The sequence below is a fragment of the Stylophora pistillata genome, chromosome 1, assembly GCF_964205215.1.
Source record: "Stylophora pistillata chromosome 1, jaStyPist1.2, whole genome shotgun sequence".
NCBI classification, from domain to species: domain Eukaryota; kingdom Metazoa; phylum Cnidaria; class Anthozoa; order Scleractinia; family Pocilloporidae; genus Stylophora; species Stylophora pistillata.
Genome location: NC_142519.1, coordinates 43,655,326 through 43,670,399, shown reverse-complemented (window position 1 = coordinate 43,670,399; position 15,074 = coordinate 43,655,326). Strand labels below are relative to the sequence as shown.

Sequence of the window (15,074 nt, the reverse complement as noted above, 5' to 3'; positions counted from 1 at the left end):
GGTATTTAGATATGAAAAGTATTTGTTCGTTCGTTCGTTTTGTTTTGTTTTGTTTTGTTCTTTCTTTTTCTGTGTGTTCCTGTTAACTTGCTTCTTGATCCAAAGTAAACTGAAAACATAAAAATCCTGCTTTTATAAAACCCAGGGATTTCGAGCCTTACCCGTGGAAAACGAAAGGGATTTTTTTTGTCTGGTTTTGTTTGTTCATGTATTTGTCTTTTCATAAGCTGAAATTTTTTTCTCCAAGGTCGCCTCTTTAGCCATCAGCACATGCAACGGTTTGCTTCTGAATGGTGGTAAAGAAGCTTATCACAGCAATAGATGTCTTCACAGTCCTGTTGCAGAGGCTTTGTCCATGTACGTTACCCCCTGCCCCCCCCCCCCCCCAAGCTGTTAGTTTGGTAAGTTTTGTGACGGTGCCTACGTTGATTAGCTGACACTAATCCATCATCCTTGTTGTTTTTTTCGCCTCAACAGACGTCAGTAAATGTGTACAATTTTTACTGTCATTTGTAGAGAGAGTCAACTAATTTCGAGATAGTAAACCGGCAGCAGTAACTTTTTCTAAAGGATTAAGACATTAAACGAGCCCTTTTAAACTTTTCATACATCAATTTTCTGCTCTCAATTTAAACTTTCTAGTGACTACCATTGACTGACTTCCTCGCAGCCATTGACTTTGATTCAGAGTTTTACTACGTTGCAATTCACTTCGCACACTGAATGTGGACTAATTAGGTCTCAGTATGTCTTTGATGCTCTCAATAATTACTCAGGGATGAACTTCGCAACTCTTTTGCTTTCCAAAACATGAATAAGCAAAGTGGGTACCCTGTTCCAGAAGTTCTCTCAGACCGCTTTTCGATTGGGTGTCGTAAAAACAAAACTCAAGTAATCACAAGGAGCCAATGACGGCTCAAATAAAAAAAGCAAACAGTGACCATCTCGCCTCTGGTTGTAGTTTTGGATCTGATTGGTCGACGAAGTGTTACGAGTTTTTTGGACCAATGACAAGGCGCAGTAAATTAAACCAAGATGAAGACAATTCGGAATTTGTTTTCACGCTCAAGTGGAAATTTCTCTAATAAAGGAAGCGCGATGGTACGAAGAGCGTTGAATTGGGAAGGTTTGGCGTCTACCCTTCCCAAACCTCTCCCTTCTCACCGGCGATCATTTCTCATAGAAGCCGTGCCACAGATCTGTGATCGAACTCTGTGAGCCGATCACACCCGTGTCAGTCCTGTATTCTTTATATACTGACTGTGTAAATGTTATTCTTACTGTTAGGTCAGTACTCGAGAAGAGGTAAATCATCTTAATCAGTTGGATAAATACCTGGATGTAATCATCCTTCGAGGCTCTAGTGAGATGATTGAGCGCATTCAGACAGAGCAAAGAAATTCCTGTTCTTGGCATGCTTAGGGAATTTGCCACGTGTATGTCGACAAAGATGCAGATCTTGAAATGGCTACAAAGATTGGTGAGCATTATATAACTCATTATTGTACCTCGTGCTCGGTGAAAAAGCGTTTCATTGCCGATTTTGCTCGATTTTTAATGGGAAGTAGTAATAACCCGCGGTTGCATTCGTTGTGCTTAACTTCGCTCTGTGATTGGTCCAGAAAACTTGCAGCATTCTTCCAACCAATTATCCTCTATTCGGTTGCGATTAACGCGACAAGAACCCGCATTCTGCAATCTTCAGCTATAACTTCCTTGATACTACGTGTGTTGCCTGTGTGGGGATCAACTTTACCACATGATTTTACTTACTTCAAGGATCGTGAAATACGAAAATTTTGGCTTGTTTTCCTAAAGACCATTTGATAACTCCCGCTATTCAACTAAATGTTTAAACGCGGGTAATATCTTTAAACCAAACCGTTCTTCAATGGCTTTCCGTTCTGGCTTAATGATTGCCGAGACAAACATTTCGTTGTAGGTGATCATGCTCGTACGGTACATCTGTTAAACTTGATTTTTTGGCATCGATCGTCTGTATTTTGGTTGCAGTATACTCTATTCTTCCTTTGTAGTAATGGATTCCAAATGTGACTACCCTGCAGCTTGCAATGCTATGGAGACCCTTTTAGTCCACAGGGATCTTGTTCGGTCACCATTTCTGGAACATATGCTAAAAGCTCTCAGGGAAAAAGGAGTAAGTCGTTAACCTTTACACTATAACATCAGAATGGGCTTTTTCCATATTGCTCTCTATGCTTTGGGTGATGAAAAATGAATGCGCGAGAGAAATTCGCTTCTAAGAAATTTTAGAGCGTTACTTTTCAACGGTTATGAAGTTTTGTGTTATATTGCGCCATTGAATTCATTTTGTTTTTGTTTTGTTTCTTTTTTTTTTCATCGCTCTATGCGTTTTAAGCGTCAAAATCACGAAATTTGACAAAACTATGAAAACACAGCTTTGAGTGAAATTGAAGAGCGAAGCTGTTTTATTATTATTATTTTTTTTTTATTATTTTTTTCAATCAGTACGCTTTTTTTGTCCGTCGCTAACCTACGTAAGCTCGCTCATTACTCATGCTGGAAAAAATGTGCTTCCTTTTTATTAAGACCATCAACTCACCAACTGACTCCGTTTGCTAATTTTGTTCTTATTTCTCGTATTAATTTTATTTGTTTGTTTTAATTGATTTTCTTTTAAGGTAATAGTTCACGCCGGACTCGAGTTGGTCAAGACTTTACCGCTGGCTCCGGCTCTGGCCAAGACTACGAAGAAAGAATACAGCGAGTTAGAGTGTACAGTGCAAGTAGTCAGGACTACAGAGGAAGCCATTGATCGCATCCATCAATTTGGAAGCTCTCACGCTGATGTCATTATCACCGATAATGGTAAGAATATCTTACTTAATCTCTCCGTAATCAGGGTTCTTTTCAGCTCTTTTTTTATCGCAGTGATTTCGCGGAGCTATGACAGTGTGATGAAGATTACATCAGTGTTTTTGGTAATTCACCGAGTGAGGGTGGCTATGCAGCGAGGTGAATATCCACCGCTAGCTACATGTAAGACACATTAGTCTTCTAATGTTAACGCCACGCGCCATTTTAATTTGCCGCATATGTTGACTAAGCGTTTGCTAAAGTTTTCATTATAACAATTCAACGTCCGTTTGTTTCCAGTATGGGGAATTTCTTTCAATTATTCTAAGGTCCATTTTTGGAGGTCATTTCTGTTGGCCATCATCTCTACACTGTGATGTTTCGTATGTTTGTTTGTTTGTTTGTTTGTTTGTTTAAAATCCTTAAAGAGAACCGACGTAAGCTGCGCAACGCAGAAAAATATAGACGACTTACTTATATGTTCCAAGTTTCTATGTTATACTACATATTGCTCAGTTCACAAATTTGTAAGCCGCGCAAGATGCATTTATGGTTTGCGTTGTGCCGATTACTAAAAGCCCCTTATCAAAATATTTTATTTTTAGAGGGGACTGCTGCTCACTTTCTAAAAGCTCTGGATAGTGCTTGTGTCTACCATAACACGAGCACTAGATTTTCCGATGGGTATCCCTTTGGCCTGGGTAAGTATGAAACAGTGTGCTTAGCTATTACAGGAACACAATTACTGTTGATTACTTAAAATAAAAGATTCAGTTCGTGGAGCGCAAAAGTGATTAGTGACCCGATGGGAGGAGAAATTTGCTTCGGTTCCAGTAACAAGGGTTCTAGTTATGGAGTGTCAAGGGTTAAAAGATTATCCCGAAGGGAAATAAAAATCTTGTCGAATTTTCGGGAGGCTTGAAGCAAAAAAAAATGTAACCTGCGACGATCCTTAATTGGTAAAAAGGGATACTTTTGCTCATAGATATCAGAGGTCCGGGAAACAGGTTGCAGGCGCGCAACTACGGCAGTTATGGGATTGGATTTCTTATTTGGACACCGTAATGATGATGACATCCTTCATTCCCAGTGTTCTTCGTGTAGCGTGGCACCTTTCGTATTCTTTTTATGTAATCATTTGGAATTTAGAAGCTAGTAAACCTTTAACTTCCATCATAGACTCGTGGCCCGTTTCTCGAAGGTACAGTAAAATTAACGGGCCGGTAAAGCTGTTCTGTTTTTGCGGCTACTGTTTCCTATAGGAGGAATATGTTGTTATTCAATGTGGGGTTTCAGAAGATTTCTAAATTGTGCAATAAACTATCAGCTAAAGGAACAAAATGTACTGGTTAGAGTGCCAGAACCTGCGAATCTATTCTCTAAATTTTGATTGTAAAATATGGCTTCGGGCCTGTTCAGTTAATGGGACTTTCGGAAAACGGGCCCCAGAATTTCTCCTTAGGGAATTATTTATTGATCCAATACCAAATTCTCCGAACTAGTTTCATACTATTTGTATGGCTGCCTGTGAGGAGAATTGCTAATGATATCTTGGGAGTGAACGGGCTAATCTAATTAGATACGCATAGGTAGGATTTTTCAAAGGCGGTGGGAAGAGGGATAGGGACGCAGTCACGAATTTCCGCGCTCTTATGTGAAATGGCTCATACTGCGTATTTGCGCGTTTGCATTCAAGCGGCGAGAGTGACGAACAAGTGGAGTATCTAGCCACGGAAAACACATAATTCCATGACGATTCTTTGGATTTGGGCAGTTTTCCAAAAGTGATTCTGAAGATTTGAATGTTGTTGACCTGAAAAGGTCGTTTTACAAAGGGAGGGGAAATTATGCGCGCATTGGGACTCCTACCTTCCAGGTACACCTGTGAGTCCATTAGAACCTTGAAACCCCGGTATAGCTCCAATGTTTTGATCGTGGATGCACTTTGCCCGTTTTTCTACCTGTTGATTATCGTGGGTTTTCTTGCCCTGCGTAGGAGCATAGTGTGTCGCGGAACTTGCAATAGGTAGCGGGGATGGGAATTCATGAGTCCTTCAAAGGTACAGGATACTAAATAAACACCATTATTTTATTTAGGTGCCAAAGTAGGTATCAGCACGGGTCGTATCCATGCCCGGGGTCCTGTGGGTGTGGAAGGATTACTGACCGCTAGATGAGTAATGACTGGCCACGGACACACAGCGGATGACTTTGCTGATGGAGGCCTGCTCAAATATCTTCACGAGACCCTCCCGATTGAAGGCACTCCTAAGGATTCTACTGACGAAGAAATGTCTTCGGATAATGGCGACAGCGAAGTAATACAGAAATAATTACGTAATGCTAAACGTGTGCTTCAGTTTGCGCACAGTACTCGTTATACGAGTCAATATTATGCTTTTGATGAGCGTATGTTTTGAAACGTCCCGCCCAAGAACGTATTATTATGTTGAATTAATTTAACTATTGCTCTCATGCTTGTATCTCAGTTATCCGTTTTTGTTATCCAACTACAATTCGTAGAGGACAAATAACGCCAAAGACGAGTACAAATGTCACGCGGTATTTGTACTCCAGAAAGCCGGTTAGACAGGTTTTCTCGCATCGCGCAAGCGAAGAATTGGATTAAAGTTACGGGAAAAAAGATGGCGGACAATTTGAATCATATTTCTGACGACGAAGAGTCGGAATGGGAAGGCAAATATAGATTTAAGTTTATTAGTTGAATCGAACGAAGAAAAAAAACCTAGACGACCAGGAAACTTTTTCATTTATTGAAGAAAATAGAAACAGGAACACGACAACGCGTCAATTCCGTCCCGCGTCCTGAAGTAACAGTTTGGTGGGTTGGATAATAAATAACTCATTAGACGTTTGGTTGTGTAGTATCGCTGAGTATTTTTACTAAATACGGCACAACTCGTAAAAATACTCAGCAATAATACACAACAAAACGTCTAATAGGATATATATATCTTATTGCTAGACACTGTAAAAATATCACTGACAAGGAACTTTTTTCTCTGTGGATAGCTAAAAGCGGAACCCCATTCTTAAGAAAATAGGAATATTTAAAACTGTTTGGTTGGCTTTGCGTTCGACTTAACGCAATCTTGATACCTTGTTTCCGTTCTTGTGCTCCATGCTCGAGCGATACTGATGAATATACCGTAATAATAACTGTACGTTGACCCCAATAGTTGACTGTCACGTTCTCAGGACAGACTATGCAAAGCAGAAAACCTGACTCTTGATTAAGGATACAAAACTGTACGAGAGTTTTCGTGATAATAATAGTTGTTATATTGGTATTACCGAGATGTTGCTGTCAACCCCGAGAAAGCAAGATATTGGTTTACTTCGTAATTTGGTTCTTAAGTCAATCCCGTGCATTTTCCACGATTGTCCGCGGAGGAAAGGGGCAGCTGAAAAGTCCCTGGTCCTGATGCCTGTTACAAGAACATGCACAGTTTGAAAATAGTTCTTAAAGCAGAGTCTTTGTGTGTTTGGGGAGAGGGAGAAGAGATAGGATCTGTGCAATCAGTTCTGACATGTGGAAAATGCATAGGAAACAACTCTGCTATTTTAGTACGGTTATCGTTATCAGGCACAATGAGAATTACATGAAAAAAATTAATAAATAAAACGGAACCGAATCGTTGAGACAGAATCGTTACGACATCAATGGGTTCTCTGCATCTTCTATTTTCTATCTGCCCTTTCGCCCTCCCTTCCCCTCCCACGTATAAAACAAAGATCTGGTCGGCCTGCTGACAAGTATTATTATTAACAGAGTTTCAACTAGCCGTAGCATATTGTAACATGAAGGGTATTTTCTCTTGCGAAATACTATTTATTAACAGTTTTATCACCGATTAAGCAGACAGGTTCTACGTAACAGAGACTAAATAATGTAACATTCAGAATAAAACCCAATAAAGCAAATACGTTTGATAAGTTCCTTTCTTAGCTGGTGCATATTCGCTCACGTTTAAGCAAATCGTGTTCAAGTAAATATGATGGACTAACTATCTGAACGGATCTTGGACATCACTGTCCGCCTGTTATCTTTTTTTTCGAGAGGTAACAATCATTGTCACGTCATTTGCAGCCTGGAGACGAAAGATTCCGGTAGCCCGGCTAAAGATAATACGGTTCTTCACAGCAGTGTCAGTACGCTTTCCCCTATTCACTCCCAGATCAGAACATGTGGACCGCTATGTAAAGAAATACTGCAAAGTAGTAGAATGATTATAGATTTATTCTTCAGTTTAAACTTATCTTACGTTTGTTCATAGCAGCCAAATGTTCATCTTTTTTCTTAATTAAGGTCGACATACTTCGAAGATGATACTGATCGTATAAAAAGTCATAATTGTTGATCACGCCCTTCAAACAGCCATACTCCTCGCCTCGGTCGGATGATGAAGTAGAATTATTGCGTCTCACTATGAGCCACACGTTGGTAAGTATTCCTTCGCTCTTTGCTTCGCACTAATTAAACGGAACAAAAGAGCAAGGACTAGAACCAACTTGCCACCGTGATACTGGAACATGTAACCATTGGACCTTACCACGTAGTTTCTACTGTAGCACTGTATCATTCTGTGTGAGTCCTTAGAGTCTTATTCCTCTTTGTCTATATCTTCCTGCGTAGTGGGTGATGCCCATGGCTGGCGTTCTCCTAAACAAGGCTGTGTGTAGAAAATTACGGCGTTAACATAACAAGTGTGTTCCAGAACACTATCCTCCAATCTTCTTGTATCTAAATGAGAAAAACAATTACAGCCTTTAAGCTTGCGGAATGGACTACCACTGTAAACAGTCGAATGTACAGCGCAGAAAAAGTGCAGATTCAGTTTCGAAACAAAGCCTGCGTGGTTGGTTCCTTGAGGTCCCTCTTATACATGTCTACTTACTGGGTTATAAATCCAGGAGCTGATACAAAGCGTGGGGCAATGTCCAACTGATCGACAGCGTAACCAATGGCATTTAAACCAGAAAATTCAACAACCAACACCAGGAATATAACAATAGTTCTCCTTAGCCAAATATAGCCTGTTGCCACTATAAATATTCCAGCTAATAAACCTATGGACAGAATCGGAGATTCATCTTTAAGTGAATCTTGAGGTCAAAACTTCATCCACTATCAAGTGAGGTTCACGCATGGCCCGCATACATCTCTCCACATACGCTCAGACTAAGTTTTGAAAATTTGAAAAGTTCGTTTTGACTTAAATGGAACGCCATAGATTGGCGCGCGCGAAATACCACAAAAACGATTCTACAATAAAAAAAACTTTTCATTTATTTTCTCAAGTCAGAACAAGAAACTCACAATTCATCGAAAACATTACTTATTTTCTCTTTTTTTTAACTGTTGTCACTTTTTTTTTTTTTTGCAACAAATGCGAAGAATGTTGGTTTGTTTTTTTGTGCAATAAAGGCGTACAAGAGAACCAGAGCCGGATGGCTTTTTCCCGACCGGCTCACGTCAACCCGTCCAGCCCTGCACACGTCAGCTTTTGGTACACTTTTCTATGGGATTGCGCGAGCGGGGCCAGACGGGTCATATGATAATTTTACTAATCCCTGCGACAAAGACGATCATATGCGAGCCTTAACAGAATCATAGTTTATGCTACTGGCCTTAGCGATTGCTAACTACTTACAGATATACAAATGTAAGTATTACCTGCCCCGTAGAAAATTTTCCTTATTGTACCAACATTACAAATCTTGTATCTTATGAGCATATCAGCTGTTATTCTTCCTACTGGACCTAGAATGGCTTTAAACAAATACGGACAAGCTGCTAGGAATCCGGCCACTCTGAAACGAGAAAAAAATAGACATTGTCTTTGCGTCGGCAGGTGAATTCATAACTTTTATGTACATCCTAAAAAAAGCATACGTCTCTTTGGTGGTTTTGGTAATGTTTTCTTCGTTTAGCTTTTCATGTCTTAGTCTTGCCTAATTTCTATGAGAATTTACTTTAAGGAGATGCGGAGAAAAGGTTACTGGTAAGGCTCATTTTTTCAGCGTCTCGAGTTGGCCCGCCTGACCAAGACCAACAATGTGGCAATTAGAGAAAAAAAAAGCAAATTTAAAAACTGCCAGGGAGCTGGATTAAATCAAAGTCATCAACAATGGATAGTTCTCATTTGACTTTAATCCATGGGTTTTAAGGACCTTAATCACAAAATAATGCTCTCAAAAACAAACATCTGACAGAGTAATGGTAGCATATTTTAAAATGTCGACTATTTCAGCAATATTCCCTCGTCATAGATCTAACAGAGGGTAAATTAATGCTCAAGACTTCTTCAAAACTTTTCAAAACTCGCCACAGTTGCTTGCCTAACTCTAGAGAATCATAAGGAAAAATGCTTATTGTTTGACTTTCCTGCAGATGCCTGATCCAGTAAGGTGAAAGTTTTGATGACAGTTTAATGACATATTACAATATTACAAGAAATATGCACTGCCCGCAGTCAGCAAAGGCTAGTCGAGGCGGGCAGTGTTTAATACATATATCAAAAAATATGAAATAAAAAAGATTTACAGAGAAGAGATTCAAAATTCTAGACAAATTACACCTCAGAGCAGGAAACTTTCTTTTCAATTCACTTGTCCCTTTGGACAAGTGTAGTGTGTATTTTACTTGTCCGGACCACAAAACTACTTGTCCCAAAAAATCGGCAACAGCAATTTAGGGTTTCAAAAATCCTTTTTTATCAGTTCAACAATGCCCCAGTTAAGTGGAAATCAGTGGCGACGCTGAGCGAAGAAATCAAATACACAGCTTGCACAAAAAGAAAAGAAAGTTTATTTCCTAGGCTCTTAGTTGTAAAATACGGGAAAAAATGATTTAATATTATTTTATCCAAAGTCAGGCAACGTTAGAGCTCTACAACTTTAAGCCTAGTTCATACGTCGCTTCAGTCGAATTTGATTCAGACCAATTTAATTCCATTAAATTCGTCGTTCCTTCGACGTAAACCGTGGCGTGGTTTTATGCGTCGAAATCAATACGATCGAATTTAATTCTCTTCCCAAATGCAGTGCCTCGGGTCGCTGCGGGCTCGCCAAAATAAATTGAAATACATTAAGAAAATGTATGCATTTCATTCGACGCGGCGCTAGTGGGACGTTAAAACTGAAGACGCGTTAGTGCTATTTTATCCGTCTTACCAAGACGGATAAAACATCAAGGACGAATTTAATTTACCAGACGAATTTAATTCGTTTTAGACGTCGCGCTATCGTCAAATTTAATTGCTTGTGGGACCTTGAATTAAATTCGGCTGTAGCGCGACGTATAAGCTAGGCCTAGCCTACTTGTCCAATCGCACAACTTCGATCATCTTTTTCCTTGTCCGAATGGAAAAGTTACCCGTCTCGGACGTTCGGACAGGCCAAGTTTCCTGCCCTGCAACTACATTAATACATTTAAAATAAGGCAAGAAAACAGAACAAGCTGGGGTTTTATAGTTGTGCTATTAAATTAAAGTAGACAAATCAATATAATCGTCATATTTTTCGAGTCTCTGGAGGAAGAAATGATGAATTTTACTTTTAAAATTGTATTTTGATAAGGTCCAAATTACATAAAACAACTTTGTGTTCTATAATAATTATGTGGTTGCCATGACACCATGAACGCATAAGAATTTTAACAGTGAGAAACAGTGATAAGAGTTTCCATCAGAAGGTCAACCAGCAAAACTAACATGTATTGTAAATAGTAAAGGAGACAAAACACTATTAGATATGGTGTTAATGCTAAAATAATCTAAAATTGTGGACAGAGAAACTAAGTTGAGGTAACAGCTAAATGCAAGCTTGCATGGTGTTTGTCTAAGCCTGTGTATAACTGTACAGCATGTATATGTCACACCATTTTGACCCCTACTTCATTCTTCAATGTTGTTTTATAAGTGACTGTGGTTTTTTTTTTTTTTTTCTTGGATAACGTTGATGCTAATGTACATGTACTGTAGATTAGTTTTATTCACATTATAGTGACTTTTGACCCCAAAATGCACAAGTACTTTGCTGAAAACAATACCATTAATACTCAGCGTAACAGTATAACACTGCTGGTTTAATTAATAGTACGAGCATATACAACTTTGTAAGGGGTTTTAAGAGGGCTTATAAATAAAGGGCCTTAGAAACACAATGTATATATCTAAGGGAGCTTAAATTTACCAGAACAGTCTAAACACTTTGATACAAGCTGTGGCAGCACCCATCAAAATATGTTTTACATTTGAGAAATTGAATTAATTTCATTACATTTGGAACAGAATTAAATTAATGCTTAACAACTTGAACAAATTAAGCTGGAATGTAACAAAAAAGTAGTTCAGACTTTTAGCTTGAAGCTCATCTTTTCTCTTAATTATTAAAATTTAAATGTTGAATTCGAAACAGTAAGGCTTCCAGCTTTGTTATAATTAAAACAAGAAAAACCATATAATTTTATCTCAGCCAGTAAGATTAGTACATCATCATGAAATAACAACATTGACCACGCTTTGTAACAGCAATTATGATCTTCCTGGACAATTAGATGCTACAAAGCTGTATTTACTGACGCAAATAATGATCTCTTTTTTTTTAAATGGCCAGAGCAGCTGCTTGTGAACCACTCGATGTGGTTATTGCGAGTTGTTGGTTTGCAGCAAGATTACTGAGTTGATTTTGAAAATGGCCATTTCTTACCTCTTGATTGTGTTTTTTATTTTCTTGAGATCTCAAGACACAATAATAGCGTTAAAAAAATATATTTTTAAAAGCGAACTCAAGACAGATACCACTCAATTTTACTTCCTTTAAAAAGAATAGACAGCATTCTTGTCTTCTGACTGCTGTCATCAAACTATTTGATTCCGAGAACACCTTCGCGACATAGAAAGGAATGACAAGGACACATCAAAACCAGTCGCCAGACACTTCATCTACCTATAATCATTCTAAGCAGTGTCAATGAACGCTGTTCATTTCTACTGATTCATTCTTCTTTTTCTCGTCACCCGGTTCCCACCCAACGTTTAAGCTCCACTTTCTGCATATAAACACACACAACACACGATTCTCCCATTCACTCTCAGAGGAAGGGCTAACGCTCCAAACGTCAGCTTTTTAACTCTTTTATGATGGTGGCCAATTTACAATTTCAACTTAGTTGATAAAACCAAATTACCATGTTACCCCAACCGACGCAGCACCACAGTTTCTTTAGAAACTTACTCCTTTTATTCCTTAATTTTCACATTTAGAAAACGGAGGAGATTTAAGTATGTTAAAGTCGTACATGTTTTTACTCAGAGTGTTTGGAAGGTGTATTTAGTAAGCTCAAATAACAAATTGTAGAGGAAGCATGATCATTTTTTGCTCAGGTTGACCGAGGACAATAATAAACAGAACACTTAACTGTCCGAGACAAACACAGGCACATGATGTTCTCATTAGTAAGCTTGGAAAGAAATTAGTGAAGGACCCAATTTTGTTTATTAATTCAGTTGCAGCCTAAGCATACATGCGAGTCATTAAGTTGTTAAACACATGTCATGGTTTTTTTAATTGTTGTTTAACTGCAGCTAGAACTGAAAATCGTTTCTACAGCTGACTACATGTATACTCTTTCATCAACAATTCCGAAAGAGTTAAGAAATAAGTCTGATGTTAAACTTACTTGAACCCTTTTCAAATGGTTCCAAAGGTTGTACTTCATAGAAATCACAGACAAGTGCAGGCAAATCAACTCTACTCTTCATCAACTTACATTGTGTCATCTGCTATAAAAAACTAAACTAAACTAAAACAAAAACACGAGGGAAATGAATTCAATTTTTCATATCCTTATCAGCAAATGTGACTGATTAACTGTTGTTCAGTTATCACAAAAGATATAATTTTAATGAAGCAAATTTGACCTGCAGATGAAATTCAAGCAAAGAAATGATCCTCACAAGTAGACTGTAATTCATATAATTATTATAAGCAATTGCAGAAAAGAAACCAGAAAATATTCAGGCTTTAAAAGGATTCAAACCCCTGCCTCCAAGATAATTAAGTTGAGCAGTCTACTACCAACTATCAGCTACAAAGCCACATGTTAATAGGCAAAATTTTGAAGCAAATCTGATAAAAATTTTCAATGAATAATCAATTTGAGCTGCAGGTGAAAATTAAAAACACAGCAAAACTAACATGTATTGTAAATAGTAAAGGAGACAAAACACTATTAGATATGGTGTTAATGCTAAAGCAGTCTCAAAATGTGGACAAAGAAATCAAGATGAGGCAAGAGAGCTGTCTGTCTGAGCCAAATATATGTACCACTGTACAGCATGTATGTCACACCATTTCGACCCCAAATTCATTCTTCGATGTTGTTTTATTGGCAACTGTTTTTTTCTTGGATAACATTGATGCTGATGTACATGTATTGCAGATCAGTTTATTTCACATTATAGTGACTTTGGACCCCAAAATGTAACAAATACGTCTGTATACAAGTACTGCACTGAAAACAATATCATTAATACTCAGCATAACAGTATAAACTGCTGGTTTAATTAATAGTCTGAGCATATACAACTTTGTAAGGGGTTTAGAAGGGCTTATAAATAAATGGCCTACTTCATTCTTCAATGTTGTTTTATAAGTGACTGGGGTTTTTATTTTCTTGGATAATATTGATGCTAATGTACATGTACTGTAGATTAGTTTTATTCACATTATAGTGACTTTTGACCCCAAAATGCACAAGTACTTTGCTGAAAACAATACCATTAATACTCAGTGTAACAGTATAACACTGCTGGTTTAATTAATAGTACGAGCATATACAACTTTGTAAGAGGTTTTAGAAGGGCTTATAAATAAAGGGCCTTACAAACACAATGTACATATCTAAGGGAGCTTAAATTTACCAGAACAGAAACACTTTCAATTGATACAAGCTGTGGCGGCACTCGTCAAAATATGTTTTACATTTGAGAAATTGAATTCATGAAAATTTCAATTCATGAAGCTCTTGATACATTTTGTTTCTAGTACACACTGTAAGTCAATACATATATTGTTTTGTTGTGTAGTATTGCTGAGTATTTTTACAAGTTGTGCTGTATTTTGACGAGCCCGTAGGGCAAGTCAAATTACAAACAATGAGTAAAAAACTACTCAGCGATACTACACAACAAAACATCTAAGACGAGATTTATTATCCAACACGCTAAATTGTTATTTCAGTGTGAGAGAATTTTGCAGATATTTCTGGAGTACAAATATCGCGTGATATTTGTGCTTGCATGTCTTGCACGTTATTTGTACTCTTCAAAAGAGAATTGGATAATAAATATATCTTACTAGTCCGACGTTTTTTGTGTAGTATATGGCTGAGTATTTTTACGAGTTGTGCTGTATTTTAACTAGCCCATAGGGCGAGTCAAAAACAAACAACGACTAAAAATGCTCAGTGATACTACATAACAAAACGTCTAATAAGAGATTATTATCCAACACGCCAAATTGTTATTTCAGTGCGGGCGAATTTTGTGGACATTTCTGAAGTACAAATATCGCGTGATATCTGTGCTCGTGTCGCGCGTTATTTGTACTCTACGAAGCACAATTGGATAATAAACGTATATCATACTGACGGACCAAACAGCTCATTTTATCGATTTCTCGCCTCACTTCATGACCGATACTGAGGGAGGTTAAATGACTTTGCACTATATTTCGATGGAAGAATTTAGAATATTTAAAATAATCGCCTAAATTTCGTGGTGTTTGTTGTGACTAACAAAAAGCATAACGAAAAAATCAAAAGGTTGCATGGTCTATCTACTTTGAGTAGTCCAACGAGGTTAGGTAAATGAACTGGAGGTCATTGTTTTGTCCACCAATCCATTGCTTGGTGATCAGTTCTTTCAACATTTGTTAAAGGATAAGTACGCAGCGGTACTAGTAAGATACATGTCATAGACATTGAATAAGTTGAAAGTCTTGTTATTAGACCTCACCTGTCGAAGTATAAATTCGAATTTTCATTCAGGAGGGTTTGAAGTTACTTCCCACATCCGATGTACAGAGTGAAGAGGAGAATACCCTTTTTTTAGAAAAGGTTGCCAAATGTAACACAGCTGTCGAAACCAACCGTCCTGACTATACAGTGCGACATAAATATTTTCAGTATTCAATCCATAGCCGTCCGC

General features: G+C 38.0%; 1 long non-coding RNA gene and 1 pseudogene across 4 annotated transcripts in view; one reads left to right on the top strand and one right to left on the bottom strand.

Moving 5' to 3' along the window:
* LOC148742688 (delta-1-pyrroline-5-carboxylate synthase-like) overlaps positions 1–6,494 on the top strand; it is a 20,855-nt pseudogene extending 14,361 nt beyond the window's left edge. The window contains exons 7-12 of the transcript XR_016000483.1: positions 248–401; positions 1,288–1,480; positions 2,037–2,158; positions 2,664–2,850; positions 3,444–3,539; positions 4,936–6,494. The product of XR_016000483.1 is annotated as a delta-1-pyrroline-5-carboxylate synthase-like (transcript). The remainder of the gene's footprint in view (positions 1–247; positions 402–1,287; positions 1,481–2,036; positions 2,159–2,663; positions 2,851–3,443; positions 3,540–4,935) is intronic.
* Positions 5,591–15,074, bottom strand: LOC148742687 (uncharacterized). Of its 3 annotated transcripts, none has more exons than XR_016000495.1 (4): positions 14,883–15,074; positions 8,537–8,673; positions 7,758–7,929; positions 5,591–7,603 (listed from the first exon to the last, which is right to left on the bottom strand). It is a non-coding gene; the product is annotated as an uncharacterized LOC148742687 (long non-coding RNA). The 3 variants fall into 3 exon arrangements; XR_016000497.1 differs by lacking the exon at positions 14,883–15,074 and adding an exon at positions 12,545–12,956; XR_016000498.1 differs by lacking the exons at positions 7,758–7,929; positions 8,537–8,673; positions 14,883–15,074 and adding an exon at positions 12,545–12,737.